Raw genomic sequence first — 19,758 nt, 5'->3', positions numbered from 1 at the left:
CTGGAGTGTTGGGAGCGGAGATAGGTGGAGATGCGGGATGGCCAGGGGAGGGCGGCCATACGAGCCAGAGCTTCCTTAGCCGAACGCACTGCGCGTTCGGCAAGGCCGTTGCCCGCAGGGTGGTAGGGGGCAACGGGGGCATGGTGGATGCCTAGGGAGGCAAGGTAGGACTGGAAGTCTTCGGAGGAAAATTGCGGTCCGTTATCGGAAACAATAACGTCCGGAAGGCCATGGGTGTTAAATAAAGAGTCTAAGACGCGGATGGTGGCCGAAGAGGTGGAGCTGGGCATGGGAAACAGCTCAACCCACTTCGACCAGGCATCCACCAGGAGGAAGAAGACACGACCGTCAATGGGCCCCATGAAATCGACGTGGAGTCGGCTCCATGGGCCCATAGGGAGTTCCCACTCCCGGGGAGGGGAAGAAGGTGGCACAGCGCGCACCTGCTGGCAAGGGGGACAGCGTTGGACGAAGGTGGCGATGTCCGCGTCCATGGACGGCCACCAGACATAGCCGCGGCCGAGGCTCTTCATGCGGACTATGCCTGGGTGGCCGTCATGGAGGCGAGACAGAACAGCGGGCCGCAAGGAAGATGGGACAACCACGCGGTTGCCCCAAAGGAGGCAATCCTGGAGGACGGAAAGCTCCAGGCGGCGGCAGAAGAAGGGGGAGAGTTGGGGGTCAGAGGAGGCCGCGGACCAGCCCCGAGTGACAGCAGCCATGGCGCGTAGAATAATGGGGTCATTACGGGAGGCCTGAGCGATGTCCGAGACGGACATCGGCAGGCTGAGGTCAGCCAGGAGGCAGATAGAATGGACAGGGGCTGGATCAGTGACGGGAAGAGGCAAGGGGCAGCAGCTCAACGCATCAGCGTGAGCGATGTGGCCGCCAGGCTTGTAGGATAGGGTGTAGGAGTAGGAAGACAGGAATTCTGCCCAATGGGACATGCGTGGGGAAAGAATGGGGGGAATGGGACTGTCCCCCGCAATAATGCCCAACAAGGGCTTGTGGTCGGTGACCAGGGAGAATGGGCGGCCGTAGAGGTAGTAATGAAAACGTTTTACTCCCGCAATGGCAGCAAGGGCCTCCTTATCCAGCTGGCTGTAATTTCACTCAGTTCTGGATAAGGTGCGGGAGTAAAAAGCTATGGGCGCTTCAGAGCCATCAGGGTAGGAATGGCTAAGAACAGCCCCGACGCCAAAGGGGGAAGCGTCGCAAGCCAAGGTAAGTGGGAAACGCTCGTCATACTGGGCGAGGACTGGGGGGGCAGTGAGCGAGCGTTTGACAGCCGTGAGCGCATGCGCCTCGCGGCTGGTCCACAACCAGGGAGAGGATGAGTCAAGCAGGCGGTGAAGGGGTTCGGCCAGGGAAGCTTTGTGGGGAATAAATGAGGAATAGAAATTGAGGAGGCCAAGGAAGGCTTGGAGCTCCACTTTGTTGGAAGGTGTGGGGGCGGAGAGAATGGCTTCGACGTTTGAGGGGTCTGGGTGGATGCCGTTGGCATCGATCAGGAAGCCAAGGAAGGTGACAGAGGGCACGCCGAGTTGGCACTTAGATGGTTTGAGGTGCAGTCCGGCGGCACGGAACTGTCGAAGGACCAGGCGTAGAATTTTGATGAGTTCTAATTGATTAGGGGCAGCAATTAGAACATCATCAAAATAGGGCGTGACCCCGGGGATGCCATGGAGCAAACGCTCCATGAGCCCCTGGAAAATGCCCGGGGCCACGCTGACGCCAAACTGGAGGCGGCGGCATTTGAATGCGCCGCGGTGTGTAACGATAGTCTGCGCAAGCGCAGTGGCGTCGTTGACAGGCAGTTGCTGGTACGCCTGCGCGAGGTCCAGCTTAGCGAAAATGCGACCCTGGCCCAGAGTGTGCAGGACGTGCTGCACAATGGGCACAGGGTAGGGGTGCGATTGGAGGGCCTTGTTGAGAGTGGATTTGAAGTCCGCGCAGATCCTAATAGATCCGTCGGACTTCAAAGGCACTACTATGGGCGTCTCCCAGGGGGAGAAATCGACAGGTTCCAAGACGCCTTGACTAATCAGTTTGTCCAGCTCCGCGTCGACTTTTGCTTTCAAAGCAAATGGAAGCCGGCGGGCCTTAAGGCGGATGGGCGGAACGGAGGGGTCGAGGTTCAGGGAGATAGGTGAGCCTGTGTAACAGCCTAAGGAGGGAGCGAAAACATCGGAGAATTCGGAAAGGAGGGAGGAGATAGAAGGAAGGGAATCAGGAGGGAGGGGAGAAAGAGAGTGAACCCCAGCGATAGACAAACCCAGGGCATTAAACCAATCTAGCCCGAGGAGGGAGGCCAGGGGGTTCTTCACAATGAGTAAGGGCAGGTTTGCCTGGCGGGAGCCAAAAGTAATATGAAAGGGTCGGCAGCCCATCAGGTCAATGACGTTGCCCTGGTAATCACGCAGCCGACAGTCAGGGGGCTTCAGATGGTGGGGCCTGATCCAGGGCAGTAGGGAGCGAAGGGTGGCCCACGACATTACAGATCGGGCCGACCCTGTGTCCACCTCCATAGGGCAGGGAACCCCCTCAATAGAGATTTGGAGGTGCAGCTTACCCCGGCCCTCCAAAGTTGAGGAGGCCGAGTCAACAAGCCACTCTGGGAAGGCCTCAGCTGGGTCCCCCACGGAGAGGGAGTGCTGACGGCGTGAAGACATGGAAGCCGGATGACGGGGAGGAGGAGGCTGAGGAAGCGGGCTGCGGCGATCCTGAGGCGCGGAACGGCAGACTGCAGCGAGGTGGCCTTTTCTGCCGCATTGGTGGCAGAGGGCTTGCGGGAACCTGCATTGCGAGCGTTGGTGGCGGCCGCCACAACTGAGGCACTGGCGTCCATCCCTGGTGGAAAGGGTCTGGAGGCGGTCGGCGGTCTGGTCGACCTCGGTGCGGAAGGAGGCAGCAGTAGATGGAGCGTAGGACGAAGATGGCGCCGTGTAGGGAGAAGGCGGCACGTAGGCAGCATGAGGGTGCTGGCTGAGATGGCTGAAATCCGGGGTGGATTGATCAGCCATCTCATATGCTCTGGCATCATCGACCGCTATTTTCAAAGTTAGTTCGGGTCTAGCCAGGATGCGGCGATGGAGTTTAACGTCCCGTAGACCATAGATGAACTGCTCCAGTAGTGCGTCTTCTAGGTCGCTGAATTCGCACAGGCTTGCCTCAGCGCGGAGAGCAGCAACGTATTGGGCAATGGTTTGGCCCTCTTTTTGAATGCACCGACGGAAATACTGCCGTCGGGCAAAACGGGATGGCGCGGGCTCGTAATGGTGCTTGAGGCGAGCCAGGAGTTCATCCCAGGGCAGCGAATGGGCAGGATCAGGAGCAGCGAGAGCCCTCGTGGTGGCGAACATCTCTGCCCCGCAGTAATTGAGGAAGATGCCGCGCTTTCGCTCCTGGGAGAGGTTGACGAGATCATGGGCTATGAGGAAGCACTCGAATCTTTCGAGAAACGCTTCCCAAGCCTCAGCCTCTGGCCGAAACGGCGAAAAGGCAGCGTGAGAAGCCATTGGAGGCACGGTGTAGGGTTCCACGTCGCCCGTCCTCGTCGCCAGTGTTGTAGTCTCGAATGAGGAGACGGAGACGGAATGTAAGCCAACGTATTTATTAACTAGGAACTGACTGGAACGCAAACTAGTCGTCTGACAGCTATTTATACAACGAGCTGTCAGACGACGAACCAATTGGAACGAAGGATTTCTCCCGCCGGCTGGCCGGCGCGCCTGGGCCAATCAGAGGGCTCCTCCTCTCGACTGCCCTCTGCTGGCCAGGCTCGCCGGTATACAACAAATCCCATTCTCTTCCTTCCTGAGCCAACATGAAGGGGACCGCGGCTCACGCTGATCTGAGGCTAGCACTGAAGAGCCTCCTGCACACGCAGTCCCATTCCCTTCCTTCCTGAGTCAACATGAAGGGGACCGCGGCTCACACTGATCTGAGGCTAGCACTGAGGAGCCTCCTGCACAGCGTGGCTCTTCTCTGCAGCGCAGCAGAAGGAGTTGCTGTCCCTGCTACCGTGATCCTGGGGTATTTTGCTTGCATGCTTGCAAAGATCAAAGTTGTCACAGACCTCCCTTCATGATGATTATTTGATGATGTCAGTGCCTCACCAGCCATAAACCTCACCACACGTCATTGCTATTTGCCAAGCGCCCAAATTTTGGTCATGTGCCCACAAGGGTGCTGCGATGGTCATAAGTGCAAGGACCCAATGTAAGTCATTTCTTTTTAAGTGCCATAACTTTGAATATTAAACAAATGGTCATAAGTTGAGGAAACCTGTAATTTAAAAAGTATTTTTTGTAGATATGATATTACCTGTAGCATAATTGTGGGAAAAAATATAGATTATAAAAGTTGAGCAGGAACTTGGTGTCTTGAAAGGGTAGCAAATGTTTGGTTATGTAATTTATTATTGTTTTATAGGCGATACTCACTTAACAAGAACAATCAGGATTGTTAACTACACTGCTAAGCAGCACACTTGTTAAGGGAGACATCACATGACCGCAATAGGCTTATAACCTCACTTATAACCACTTGAGTCGTTAAGCAAATCACCACAGCTTTTAATAGCTAAACATATTTAAAGATGTTTAAGACTTTTTAAAAATAAGAACATTGCAGCTGGCCTTGGGAAATAATTATCAGTTTAAAAGCTCAGAAGAAAGAAATCGGAAAAAATAATTAAGATTTCTAGACTTGTTCATTTTTCTCAAGGAAAAAAAGAAGAAAACAGGAAAAATTCTCCCCTTTGGTTTTTTTTCTTTCTTTCTGTGCTTTCATATTACTGTGAATTATTGAAGATTGTTCACAATCTTATGCATATCAAAATGCAATATTGCATCTGTTGAAAGGATTCCTGTTAGAACGCGCGCATGCACACACAAATAAATATCAAATGATTATTAAAATAGAAAACCAAGTAACTAGGTTGGTGCCTAAAAGTTTGTGAACTGTTTGAATTTGCAGTATCTCTGCATAAATATGCCCTAAAACGTGAACAGTTTTCCACACAAATCCTAACACTGGATAAAAAGAACTCATGAAACCAATGAATCACGTACATTGTATTTGTTCATTTATTTATTGATGAAAAGGATGCAGAGCGTCATATTTGTGTGAAAAATAAGTTAATCTCTAGGATTTTCCCTTTGAGGAGGAAATTAATCAGGTGCTTCAATTAATGGGGTGATAATCAGGTAGGAGGGTGGGAGGTCCTGCCTTATTTAAAGAACACAATTGTGAGTATTCCCTATCCAAGTTCAATCTAATAAGTCAAATAAATAAATAAATAAATAAATCTTCACAATAAAGAGATATGGCAGCATGGCTCAAACAAATGAGAATTCTGAGGCCCTCCCAAAAATGGGTTGCTGATGCTCAACAGGCTGAAAATACCACTGTTAGGCAGATAGCGTGCAACTGGAGGCAGTTCAGTTGTGGGTTCCTAGCGGTTAGGACTGGTTTGGCCAAACCACTAGTGGTTTGGCAGCCTGGGCTGCTGGAACAGGCAGTGACCCAGGCCTGCCATGCCCCCGAACTGGCTCTCTGGGTGGCATCGTAGGTGCCGCCATCTTGTTTTTTGCTTCTGCGCAGAACAATTTTTATTGTATTGTGCATGCGCGCCCATGAGCAATCCGGCAGTCACTACTGCCACCCCTGAGGCAGTTCAACAACATTTGTTCTCTTCCCCAGGAGTAGCTGATCAACAGTGACGTGCAGTCAGGTGAGGCAAGTGAGGCACAGCCTCACCTCTCATCATGAAAAAAAAAACATATGAGAGCTTGCTGTAAGGTTTTAGCGCGCTCAGCCTCTCAGGCGACAGCTGAGGCGAGACTGAGCTAGCTGCTGATGACTCTGCTTAACTGTTAAAAAAAGGCTCAAAAAAGCATCCCGGCCAGACGAGAGGGACTGCAGAGAGGGTCTCCTCGAGTCTAGGACAGCGAGTCATTCAATGGGAAAGTTGCCTCTTGGAACGAATAACCCGGCTTGGCTCCCGCTTCGTCTCTCCTGCCTCTTCGCTTCTCCGTTCAGTCGTTGGGTGGCAGATCGAAAGCGGGAGCCAAGCCGGGTTATTCCTTCCAAGAGGCAACTTTCCCATTGAATGACTCGCTGTCCTAGACTCGAGGAGACCCTCTCTGCAGTCCCTCTCGTCTGGCCGGGATGCCAGCGAGAGTGTTGGACTGGAGGAAGGAGGGATACATTCTCTCTCTCTCTCTCTCTCTCTCTCAAATGGCAAATCCGAGCAGCCGCTGCTGGGAGCCCATCACACACGTTCAGGCAGGGGGGGGTTCTGAAGGCGTGCAAGAAAGCCTCCCCCCATTGCTTGAATGTATGTGACGGGCTCCCAGCAGCGGCTACTCGGATTTGCCATTTGTGTGTGTGTGTGTGTGTGTGTGTGTGTGTGTGAGAGAGAGAGAGAGAGAGAGAGAGAGAGTCTAGGACAGCGAGTCATTCAATGGGAAAGTTGCCTCTTGGAAGGAATAACCCGGCTTGGCTCCCGCTTTCGATCTGCCGCCCAACGACTGAACGGAGAAGCGAAGAGGCAGGAGAGACGAGGCAGGAGAGACGAAGTGGGAGCCAAGCGGGGTCATTCCTTCCAAGAGGCAACTTTCCCATCGAATGACTCGCTGCTCTAGACTGCGGAGACCCTCTCTGCAGTCCCTCTCGTCTGGCCAGACTAGAGGAACTGCAGAGAGGGTCGCCTCGAGTCTAGGGCAGTGAGTCATTCGATGGGAAAGTTCCCTCTTCCTCCGCCCAGCCCTCCTTTGCTTAGGCTTCTTTGTCAAGAAGTGGCTTTTGGGGCTAATGGGAGAGGGAAAGGGAGAGGGGGAGAGGGGGAGAGAGGGAGAGAGAGAGAGAGAGAGAGAGAATCCCGTCACATACGTTCGGGCAATGGGGGGGGGCTTTCTTGCATGCCTTCAGAAAGCTTCTGAAGGCATGCAAGAAAGCCCCCCCCCCCAATTGCCCGAACGTATGTGACGGGATTCACTCTCTCTCTCTCTCTCTCTCTCTCTCACACACACACACACACACACACAAACACAAAAATGGCAAATCGGAGTAGCTGATGCTGGGAGCCCATCACATACATTTGGGCAATGGGGGGGGGCTTTCTTGCATACCTTCAGAAGCTTTCTGAAGGTGTGCAAGAAAGCCCCCCCCATTGCCCGAATGTATGTGACGGGATTCACTCTCTCTCTCTCTCTCTCTCTCTCTCTCCCATTCACTCTCTCTCTCTCTTCACTCTCCTCTCCCATTAGCCCCAAAAGCCGCTTCTTGACAAAGAAGCCTAAGCAAAGGAGGGCTGGGCGGAGGAAGAGGGAACTTTCCCATCGAATGACTCACTGCCCTAGACTCGAGGCGACCCTCTCTGCAGTCCCTCTAGTCTGGCCCCCCTATTGCCCGAATGTATGTGACGGGCTCCCAACAGCAGCTGCTCGATTTGCCATTTGTGTGTGTGTGTGTGAGAGAGAGAGAGTGAGTGTACCCCTCCTTCCTTCGCTAGCGAGAGTGAGGGACTGCAGAGAGGGTCACCAAACCAATTTCGAAATCATTCTTTATTCCAAATGCGCACAAAAAGCGTCCGCGATCGGTGGAAAAGAGCACTAGGTAGCTGGAACGCAAATACGCATCTACCCAGCTGTCTTTTCCAGCTTTTCATGCGCATTTGGAATAAAGAATGATTTCGAAATTGGTTTGGCGAGGCGGGCGGAGTTGCGGTTCTCAATGGAAGCTGCGGGCAACCGAGGCTCCGACAAGAGCGAGGTGCACACGGCAGGGGCGGAAGGTAGCCCGCAGTTACCCTCTCCTCTCCTTCCTGTCGCTCTCGGCTGGAGCCAACCTCGCCGGCCCTTCCAGAGCCGGAGCAGGATGGAGCGAAGAAAAAGGGGCAGAAGCGCAAACAAGAGCTCGGGGCGACAAAGCGGACTTTTCCTTGTTGCACGCAAAACGCCACTTTGGTGGGAAACCGCTCTTGCGCGCCTCTCCAGCCACCGCCTTGGAAGTGAGTCGTGCGGACGGAGCTTTGGGGCTGAGGAGAGAGGCAGGGACGGAGGGAGTGGGGGGAGAGGAGCCGGCCCCCTCACCCCCCCAGGCAATGGGGAAAGCTTTCCCGAAATGGGGGGGGGGTATTGTGGGAAATAAAAAGGGCGCACGCTGGGGGGGGACGAAGGAGGCTTTGGCGCGCCTTAGAGGTGGGCGGGAAAGCAACAAAAGAGGCAGCGAGGGCGGGCGGTGGCTGCAGGCGGCAAGGCTTGAGCGGGGTGAAAGCGCAGCCCCTTACGTTGCTTTCCCATTCACCCCGCTCAAGCCTTCCCCGAGGGAGCTGGGGATCGGGCTTTGGGTTGGTGGGAGACCTTGAAGGAGTGGGGGGGGAAGGGACTGGCGCCGGTGGAGGAAGCAATGCTACACGGATCAGTCCACTCCGCGGTCCTCTTAATGTTCACTCAGGAAGGCGGAGAATGGGACCACATGTGCTGCACACGTGGTCCCATTCCCCGCCTTCCTGATGACGTCACCAGCCTCCCCAGCCATAACCCTCACCGCACGTCACTGCTGATCAACCAGATCACAACAAAATGTATAATATTCCAGGAGGTCTCAAGGAAGCCCAAAGTAATGTCCAAGAAAATAAAGGCCTATCTTGCAATGGCAAATATCAGTGTTTGTGACATCACCATCAGGAGAACATAAGGGTTGCAAGGGGAAAGCCACTACTCTCCAAAAGGAATATTGCTGCCCAGCTACAGTGTGAGAAAAATCACACGGGTAAGTCACAAGGCTGCTGGTAAATGTTCTGTGGATAGATGAAACCAAAAATAAAAATTGGCACTTGAATGAAATGCATGTTTGACAAACGCAAACTCTACATTCCAGCCGTATCCCATCTGTAAACCCGGTGGTGACAGCATCAGGGTTTGGGCCTGTTTTTCCATCTTTTGACCAGAGGTGGTATTCAGCCGGGTCGGACCGGTTTGGGCAAACCAATAGTTCCTACGATCATCTGGCCCCACCCAACCGCCCCTGCCTTCACTTGTCCTTTATTTCCTGCTTTCTAGCTCATCTCAATCACGCGGCACAGCTGATTTCCCCCACCCTCACTGTTTTACTTACTGTTGCTGACTTGGAAGGTAAGCAGCTGAGCTTCTAAATGCTCCATTTTCACTACTGCACACACATGCAAAACTCATATGCACACAAAGCACATGCTCACCGAACCGTTTGTTAAACTGGCTGTCAGGGTTCAAAATAGCATCCAAAAGTAAATCAGAATCCAAGGCTAAGTATTGCTTTATTTATTGCTTTATTTACTGCTTAGTTTATTAAGAGAGCCATGTTGGCACATCTGAGAAAACCCAAATCTGAAAGTTTCCCAGTTTTCCCCACCCAGTTGAAAGTTCAAGATCTTGCTCCCACACCCACAAGTCCATCACATGGTCCAATCTTCCACTGCCATGCTGGCAGTTCCACCCATCCCGTTCCAGTCCGGTGCAGAGTGCAAAGACAAAGGATGACCTTGGCTTTCTAGAAAGAATTTTGTTATGGCTGCAGAGCATCTAGCTCCGTACAATCCCCCCTCCCGTTTTCCCACAATAGAAAATGCATAGTAGAATAATAGAAAATGTGGCAGGCCAAAGATCCAAAAGAAAAAATGGCTGCAGACCTGACACCAGCAGCATCCCACCACTGCTTTGGACCAGAACATTTTGCCATCATTGATGGGACTATGAATTTGGAATTCTACCAACAACTCTACAGGACTTAAAGTTGGCTAAGTCAAAGGATAGAGTAGGTAAATTGTTTCTGAATGAATGGAACCATGGTTTGTAGCCCAAGGCTCTTTACAACACTTGACTTCTGAACCCATGAGATCTCCTCTCCCAATGGTTAAAAAGCTCTCGCCAATAATCATTACTTAACTCTGCCCAGCTATCCATAATAATTAAAAAGCATATGGTGAATAACATACAAAAACGGATGTGACCCAAGTACAGGACATTATTATTGGCAGAAGTTGTTTTCTATTTCATTTTGAGCTTGCTATTTCCTTTTCTTTCTCTCTCATTTAATGAGCCCACTGGGCATTGGCTGTCTTTTGTAAAAGCTTTCTAAATAAAGATTTCCTCAGCTTTCCTAATAGCCAGAAGTCATTTTATGTTTCTTTAAAAAAAACTTTTAAAAGCGCTAGCATATAATTTTATTTCTGTCTATCAAGCTGGAATTATGGTCTTCTGAAAATTGTATTCCTTTGCCCTCCAGTAGATTCAAGTTCCTGACAAGAACTACAGTTTAGTATAATTGTTTTTTTCCGATTCTCACACCAGGGGTGGATGTTAGTCACTTAGGAGAAGTACCACCTACTTAAAGTGCCAATTTGCACAGTAGGACCTTGCAAAGCAATAGTAGCAAGGCAGGAAGTATTCAAAATGTGGCGTGTTTGTCTGTGTGTATGTAAAAATCAGCAAATCTAAAATAAAAGGCAGATATAAAGCAGGGGGTGGAAGGTGGAAAGATTGAGCTTCAAGCCAAGAAGCAAAATTGTTGTGCTGAATTGCATGTCATAAAAGAAAACATTTTAGATATATATATTTTTTAATTGGAAGAAAAATATAGCACACAAAAATGTAACAAATGGAACACGGTGAGAAATAATACAGTTGATATACTATTAGAATGGAACTGAATTTACTTGCATTATGAGTGAGCATATTTCTCTATACCAGTGATGGCTTACTTTTTCTAAAGATGTGGCAAAATTGCATGTGTGCGTGCTATTGTGTGCACACACGTGCCCACCCACCTGCACATGTGTGCACGACTACCCATGCATGCACGCACAATCCCTACCGGGGTGGGAGAGTTTTCGCTGGAGGCTTTCCTGAAGCCTGGGGTTTCCTGAAGCCTGGGGAGGCCATAAAATGGCCCAATGGCCCAAACCGAAGTTCCTGAACAAGCCTCTGGTTGGCCCGTTGTCCTGTTTTTCACCCACCCCAGGCTCCAGAGGCTTTCCTGAAGCCTGGGGAGGGCACAAATGACCTCCCCCAGTCCTCCAGAAGCTGAGGGCTGCTGTGCTGATAAATATGGCTCCGTGTGCCATCTGTGACATGTGTGCCATAGGTTTGCCATCATGACTGCTGAAAATGACTGCTAAATGTCTTCAAGAGCCTAAGAATGTGATCTACAACTAAGATCAGAACCTGATTTTGAGAGGTTCTCAAGTATGATGGTGCTGTTGCTGTATCTCCTTCCCTGGTCCTGGTGGTGCTGGACTGGGCTCATTTTTGCCAAGAGGTCCACCACATGGAAGGAAGTCCCCTTAGCTTTAGCCCCACTCATCTCGTGGATCCATCATCTCTGAATTTCCCACACCCACAATTCTGAATGTGAATTTTCTTCATTTCTCTCTGTCCAAATAAGTGCTTTAGCCAGGAAAACGGGTGTAGTGGCAACGGAAGATTTTTACTAGCTATCACCAGATCTGGCCTTCAAAATTTTTAGCAAGGGGTTCTCTGCCTGGTTGCTGGGTGGGCATGACCATGATAGACGTGGTCTAGTCAGCCTCCTGCACCACGGCGGGGGGCACGTTTCTGCCCTCCCCAGGCTCCAAAGGCTTTTCTTGAGCCTCTGAGAGGGTGAGAATGGCCTCCCCAGGCTCTTGAGTCCCTCTGGAGGCCAGAAACGGACACATTTATGGCCTTCCCAAACTTCCGGTATACTAGGAATTGATGTCCACACATTTTAAAGTTGCCAAGTTTGAAAAACACCAATTTAAGACACATAATATGGAGCTGATTAACTCCTGGAATGGTTTTTTTTTTCTTTTGACCCATCCAATTGAAAGTATTTCAGTTTTCTTGAATGTGATATTTCAAACCAAATTTGATCCAGTAAATAAGAGCCTCAATTTTGTGATATGGATGTGTTTGGAAATATTTTACTACCTTGAAATGTTTCTGTGCTATTTGATTTGGAGAAGCCAAGGAATCTGTTTTTTTCTTGCTATTTTATTCTGGTCAGTGATAGAAAATCAAAATTATGGGCCAGCCTAGATAGAAAGCAAATGTATTTCCACCTTGCTATCAGTTTTATTCCCCAACTCTTCCATTCCAATTCACAGCAACTTCATTCACCTCTTTCCTTTTCCCAATCTTGAAATGTTAACAAACATTTGCAGCAAAGATCACTGTGAACTAATTAGTGCTGCTTCCAATTGCTCAAGAGGAGAATGCAAAGATAGTCATTTAGTCAGACTAACAACAACAAAAATCCCTTTGTACTCATTCCGTGCAAAAATAGGCTAAAAAGAATTAGGAGTGTCCTGTCCCTCCTCCCTCCCCAACTCCAACCAGAAGGACAACCTCTGCAAGAAAAGCTTATTGGTAAAGTGCCAAACTGGCTTGCCACCAATCAAGCTTCCCATCACACCTGAAAACACTTGGAAATGATGTGATTGCATGATAGCAGATCAGCCCAGAAGAAGGAAATCCAGACTAGAGGTGATAGAATTGGTAATAATTTTGTGACCATGTGTGGGAAAGCAGATGGCTTACACGTTCTGCAGAATCACAAGGTTACAAAGAAAACATATTGTCTGCACTGATTTCAAATAAAATGCAGAGGAGCCAGGAAGAAAAAAAGTAAAAAGATCCTGAAAGCAGATTATATGCATTCATGCAAGTCGAGGACTTGCTCCAAAGAAGCACAAAACCCTCATGTAGAGATTTTGAGTTGGGCAGGGACTCGGGTGTCTTATGTATAACTTTGGTTATACAGGTAAAGGTTCCCCTTGCACATATGTGCTAGTTGTTCCAAACTCTAGGAGGTGGTGCTCATCTCTGTTTCAAAGCCGAAGAACCAGTGCTGTTCGAAGACATCTCCGTGGTCATGTGGCCGGCATGATTAAATGCTGAAGGAGTACAGAACACTGTTACCTTCCCACCAAAGGTGGTTCATATTTTTCTACTTGCATTTTTTACGTGCTTTCAAACTGCTAGGTTGGCAGAAGCTGGAACAAGTAATGGGAGTTCACCCTGTTACATGGCACTAGGGATTCGAACCACTGAACTGCCCACCTTCCAATTGACAGTGACGTGCGGTGAGGTTTATGACTGGTGAGGCACTGACACAGTGCTGGGTTTCAAATATTTTTAGACTTGTGGACTTCAACTCCCAGAATTCCACAGCCAGGCATGCTCAGTTCCGATTTAAAGCGACAGCATTTGTTTTTCTCCTTTGCTCCTTCTTTCTTTTTCTTTTTCTTCTCCCTTCCCCTCCTTCCTCCCTCTCTCCCTTCCTACCCCTCTCTCAAACACACGCACACACACACCCAGAAGTTGGATTGGACTATCTCTCCTACCCCCTTCCCTCTCTCACTCACTCTCAAACAAACCCACACACACACAAAAGTTGGATTGGATATCTTTTCCAATGGCTTGAAAGCAGTTCCTCTGCCATTCCCCCCCCCCCCATTCCCCTGCTGCCTTCCCCAAACACCTCCACCATTGCAAATGCAGCCTGCTGTCTGGGTGGGAAATGCCTGGAACACAATAAAGCCCACCCACTCACCTCCTGCTGGCAGGCTGGGGTGAGAGGAGAGGCAGAGAAGCCGGAGGGGAGCCGATCCGAGCCTTCCAAAAGAAAGAGGCTGGGGGGAAGTGTGTGTACTACAGCATGGCTCTTTGCCTGGCTTCCTGCCTCCTCCTGTGGTCTCCTCAGTGCTCACTTGTGCTCTCCCTCCCCAAGTGTAGTTTGATTGCAGGCGGAGCCACTTTGCCTTTTCAAACTTGTAATCAGTGAAGCTGGGCTAGATTTTTATATAGTTTTATCCAGCTGTGTGTGTGAGAGAGAGAAATGAATGGGGGCCTGGGGAGGAAGTCACTACACTTGGGGAGGGAGAGCACCAGTGAGGAGACCACAGGTGGAGGCAGGAAGCCAGGCAAAGAGCCATGCTGTAGCACACACATCTGCCCCGCAACGTGGCTCTGCCTGCAATCAAACTACACTTGGGGAGGGAGAGCACAAGCGAGCACTGAGGAGACCACAGGAGGAGGCAGGAAGCCAGGCAAAGAGCTATGCTGTAGTACGCATGCAGTTCTCCTGCCTCATAGTAGAGGGTGCTTTTTAAGAGGCTTTTTTTAACAGTTAAGCAGGGTCATCCACGGTGAGGCAGTAACTAGCTCAGCCTGACCTCAGCTCTCGCCTTTTTCCTTTTACATTTTTTTTCTTTTCATGATGAGAGTGGTGAGGCTGTGCCTCACTTGCCTCACCTGACTGCACGCCACTGCCAATTGACAACCTCAGCGTCTTAGCCACTGAGCCACTGTGTCCCTTGTTATACAGGTAGTCCTTGCTTAATAACCACAATTAGGCTCAATTACTCCCTCACTAAGCAATGCAATTGTTAAGCAAGACATCACATGGCTGTAACAGGCTTATGACGGCACTTCCACCACAGTCATTAAGCAAATCACTACAGGCTATTATGTGAGACATCACGTGATCACAGTTTAAGGTTTTACTGCTGGCTTCTCCACTGATTCTGCTTGTCAGAAGCCAACTGTGAAGTGTACATATGGTGATCACATGACTGCGGGATGTTGGGATGGTTGAAAATGCCTCCCAGTTACTAACCACCCAAAGCACAAACATGTGATTGCAGGGATGCTGTGACGGTCCGTATGAGGATCGGTTGCAAAAGTTAATTTTTAAGTACCTTTGTAACTTAAGATAGTCACTAAACAAGGCAGCCATTAAGCAAGGACTCCATGTATTTCGAAAGAGTTACTTGGGGCTCATTTTCTGCCTCAGACTGTTGGTATACAATGAAAGTTGTGGGAGAAGTCTAGGCCCCAATTTGCTCTTTGATTTATGAAGCAAAATGTCTTAGGTCAGAGCTGTCAAACTCCTGGTCCACGGGCTGGATGCGATACATGCTGGCCACACCCACGCCTGGTTTAGCAAAGAGGGGAAAAGTCCCGCTACATCATGTGATGCCACCATGATGATGTGAGTTTGACACCCCCAACTTAGGTCAACCCACTCCTATAATCAAACTGCATTGCTAAAACTAAAATGAAAATTGTCTTCTGACAATATTCTGTCATTCCACCTGGGGTGACATTGTGCATCATTTCTATCTTCAAATACACCAATCTACAAACATTGCCTGTACACAAAGATATATAAAAGATGCTGTTGTTTATGCTTTCTCTTACAATCCCTATTCAAAATGGGGTAAATTGCCTGGGTAATATTATGGAACCATTGGGTGGAAAAATGTATGTATACGTTCTAAATCCTTTTACTCTAAGCTTCAGTGACTTTCAGGGTGCACATCTGCATTGTATCCTGACACTGCAGTGTCCCAAACCTACCATACTTGGAAATATCACTGCCAGCGTTAACATGATGGGTAGGAAATGAAAGCTCAGATCTGCTAGTGGCTGGGAAAGGTCTGATATAATTATAGACATCTCCACCAATTTGTTCTTGCACCGAGAGCAGGATGTTCTTCTCTGTGGGTAGCTCATTAATATTTATCGCAGAGAGAAACTAAACAGAGAGAAATGGTTCAGTGGTGTCAGAGTAACAAGGGAGATATTTTCAAGCCACATCTAGAGAAATTCAGTACTATTATACACTTCCATATGAAATGTGTAGGATTTACCTTATTCATGAGGAAATGATATCCAGGAGCTGGAAGCTCATACCGTACATTTCTATTTCTCCCAAATTTGTTCAGATTCTTTAGCATGAGGTCAGAGATGGTATTTAGCGGGTTCTGACCAGTTCTGGAAAACCAGTAGCAGAAAGTTTGAGTAATTCAGAGAACCAGTAAATACTACCTCTGATTGGCCCCATCCCCATCTATTTTCTGCCTCCTGAGTCAGCTGATTGGGAGGAAATGGGGATTTTACAGTATCCTTCCCCTGCCATGCCTACCAAGCCATGCCCACTAAGCCATGCCACGCCCACCAAACCATGCCCACAGAACCAGTAGTAAAAAAAATTGAATCCCACCACTGTGTGAGATAATTCTATTTCATAAGTATCAGCTGACCTTCTTGCTGCTCCTGAATTTGACTGTTTTCTTCCAGCTTTACTAGGTTATCGTTGATATGAGGGAGAGTAGGGTTCGCTGGCTGTTTATATATAGTAGCTTGCAGTGGTGGGTTCCAGATCCCGTCGCAACTGGTATGCTGCGACGGAGCCAGGCGTCCACCTCGGGCACGCATGCTGTGCACACATGTGCACCCACTGCCCTGCAATGCTCCAGCTGCTTGGCGGAGGTCACGCAGGTGCCGTACGCTGCCCACGTGTGCGCAAATGGCCCGGTTGACTTAAATACAGGTAAGGAAAGTTGAGCCCTCCAAAACACCGTTCCGGTATGGTGGCCACTGCTCCCAGCTTCCACCAGTACGCCCGTACTAGGGTGTACTGGCCGGAACTCACCACTGGTAGCTTGTCTTGTCATTCTTTGTGGAATCCTTAGTACTCTCAACTATATTGTTTGCTTACAGATGTTTCATTACCCAACTAGGTAGCATTATCAGTGTTAATGATTCTAGGGTTCGTTGCTTGTTTACATAAAGTAGCTTGCCCTGTCAGTACTGCAAGGGGATATGGTTTTCTCCTTGTTAGTTCCATAATTAGGAATCAAGGTTTCTGCTGGATTATTTGTGTAGTGTTAATCCCTGCTTATCTGAGGTTGCTGGAGAGGATATGCTGTAGTCATTTTGTTTGTTTCTTAGCTTTTTTATTGTCTGTTTTGACTGGAGTGTAAATTCCATTTATCTGTTTTTTCATAGCCTATTTATCTGAATGCCAGACTTCCAGGAATTCCCTGGCATTTTTGGATTTAGCTGGTTTAAGATGTTCATCGTTGAATGTATGATCAAGCCTGTCCAAGTGTTGTGAGGTAGAGTGACCTACATGATAGCTGTTACGATCCTTACACTGCATTTGTAGAAGATTATTCTTTTTCCTTAAACTAGTAGGTCTTTTGGTTCACTTAAATTAACTAAAGCCCTCCAAAACATATTCTGTGCTTAGAAGATGGAGAAGCCAGATCTACTTAACAATCGTGTTACTAATTTATCAACTGCAGTGTTTCACTTAACTGTGACAACAAAAGTTGTAAAATTTGTTAACAAATGTCTCACTTAACAAGGGAAATTTTGGGCTCAATTGTGGTCATAAATCGAGGACTATCTGTATAAACTGCCAGCATACCTGCTTTGCATTGCTGCAATAATCTAGCCCAGTAATGAAACATTTACAAGTAAACAACAAGGTGGTTGATCGATTAACAACAGATCCCACCTCATCTTTTAATTGGGCTGTGGAATTTGGCTGTGTGTAATAGCAATAACACTTACACCATGTATACTTCTTCACAGTGCTTGCAGCCCTCTCTAAGCAGTTTACACAGCCTGTTGCCCCCAACAATCTGGGTCCTCATTTTACCCACTTCAGAAGGATGGAAGGCTGAGTCAACCTTGAGCCTGGTGAGATTCGAACTGACAAATTGCAGGCAGGCAGCAGGCAGCAGAAGTAGCCTGCAGTACTATACTCTAACCACTGCTTCACCATAGCTGAATAATAAATATTTTATTTATAGTTTATAGTTTATAGTTTATTTAATTTATAGACCGCCCCCTCTCCCCGTAGGGACTCGGGGAGGTGTACAGAACATTCATAATCAAAACAATAAAAATGACATAAGACATAAGACATGAAACATAAACAACTCATACACACGGTCTGTTATAAAATCCCAAAACCAATTTAAATATTAAGAACAATTTTAAAACCCGTTAAAACCCCAATATAAAATTTAAAAAGCCATCCAGGAAGGTTTGAATAGATGTTAAATGCAGTTACGATTATGATTGTAATTAGGCCAGACCTGCTACTCGAAACAGGTGGGTCTTGAGTTTCTTGCGGAAGGAGCGGAGATCAGAGGTGATCCTAATATCGGGGGGGAGGTCGTTCCAGAGGGTTGGGCCCATCACAGAGAAGGCCCTACTCCTAGGCACCGCCCGCCCGCACTGTTTAGCGGATGGTACCCGGAGGAGGCCCTCTCTGTGAGAGCGGATTGGTCGCAGGGATGTATGGGGTAGAATGCGATCCCGCAAATAACTAGGTCCCGAGCCATGGAGCGCTTTGAAGATGACGATCAACACCTTGAAACGCACCCGAAAGGCCACAGGTAGCCAGTGCAGCTCGCGCAGGAGAGGTGTTACATGGGAGTACTTAGTACTCCCCATAATAACCCGCACGGCTGCATTCTGGACCAGCTGGAGCCTTCGGGTGCATCTCAAGGGGAGCCCCATGTAGAGAGCGTTACAGTAATCAAGGCAAGAAGTCACTAGGGCATGAGTGACTGTGCAAAGGGCGTCCCGCTCCAGTAAGGGACGCAATTGGCGCATCAGGCGAACCTGATGGAACGCCCCCCTAGCCACGGCCGTCACATGATCATCTAGCGACAGCCCGGAATCTAGGAGGACGCCCAAATTGCGTACCCTATCCACCGGGGGCAGTTGTACCCCCCCAATGGCCAGAGATGGAACACATTGGCTAAAGCGGGGCGCTGGTAGCCACAGCCACTCCGTCTTGGAAGGGTTGAGTTTGAGTCTGTTGTCGCCCATCCAGACCTGCACGGCTTCCAGACACCGGGACATCACCTCGACGGCTTCGTTGGGGTGGTTCGGGGTAGAAATGTATAGCTGAGTGTCATCTGCATACAGATGGCACTCAACCCCGAATCCTCGAATGATCTCACCCAGCGGTTTCATGTATGTGTTGAACAGGAGAGGGGAGAGGACCGACCCCTGTGGCACTCCACACATGAGCGGCCTCAGGGTCGATCTCTGCTCTCCCGCCAACACACATTGCGTCCGACCGGAGAGGAAGGAGGAGAACCACCGCAAAACGGTGCCCCTCACCCCCATCCCCTCCAGCCGACGCAACAGGATACCATGGTCGATGGTATCGAAAGTCGCTGAGAGGTCTAACAGGACTAAGATGGAGGAACAGCCCCCATCTTTCGCCCTCCAGAGATCATCCACCAACGCGACCAAAGCCGTCTCTGTGCTGTGGCCCGGTCGGAAACCGGACTGGCGCGGGTCTAGATAAGTAATTTCCTCCAAGTGTCGAGGGAACTGCTGCGCCACCACACTCTCGACAACCTTCGCTAAGAAGGGAAGGTTGGAGACAGGACGATAATTGGCTAACTCAACTGGGTCTAGGGAAGGCCTCTTAAGTAGGGGCCTCACCACCGCCTCCTTCAAGGCGGCTGGCAGGAACCCCTCCTCCAGCGAGGCGTTCACCAGACCCAGGAGCCAGTCACGTGTAACCTCCCAGGTTGCCAGTACAAGCCAGGAGGGACACGGGTCCAATAAACATGTGGTGGCCCGCAGTCGCCCGCGTAGCCTGTCCATATCCTCGGTGGCAACAGAGTCAAACTCCTCCCAGATAGGTACCTCAGGACTCGCCTCCGGTGTCTCCTCACGATCACTGAAGGGGACCCATTCACTCCGGATCTGAGCGATTTTGTCCTGCAGATATTCCCCAAATTCCTCTGCCCTCCCCTGTAAAGGGGCTTCCCGCGACCTCTGTGATAGGAGGGAGCGGGTCACCCGAAACAGGGCGGCAGGGCGGTTTTCTGCAGACGCAATAAGGGTGGCATAATATCGACGTTTAGCCACCCTTAGTGCCACAAGGTAGGTCCGTAAATGGGCTCTT

Source organism: Natrix helvetica (assembly GCF_964273705.1).
Source record: "Natrix helvetica genome assembly, chromosome: 2".
In the NCBI taxonomy this organism is placed as follows: domain Eukaryota; kingdom Metazoa; phylum Chordata; class Lepidosauria; order Squamata; family Natricidae; genus Natrix; species Natrix helvetica.
Note: the sequence above shows the minus strand (reverse complement) of the source record.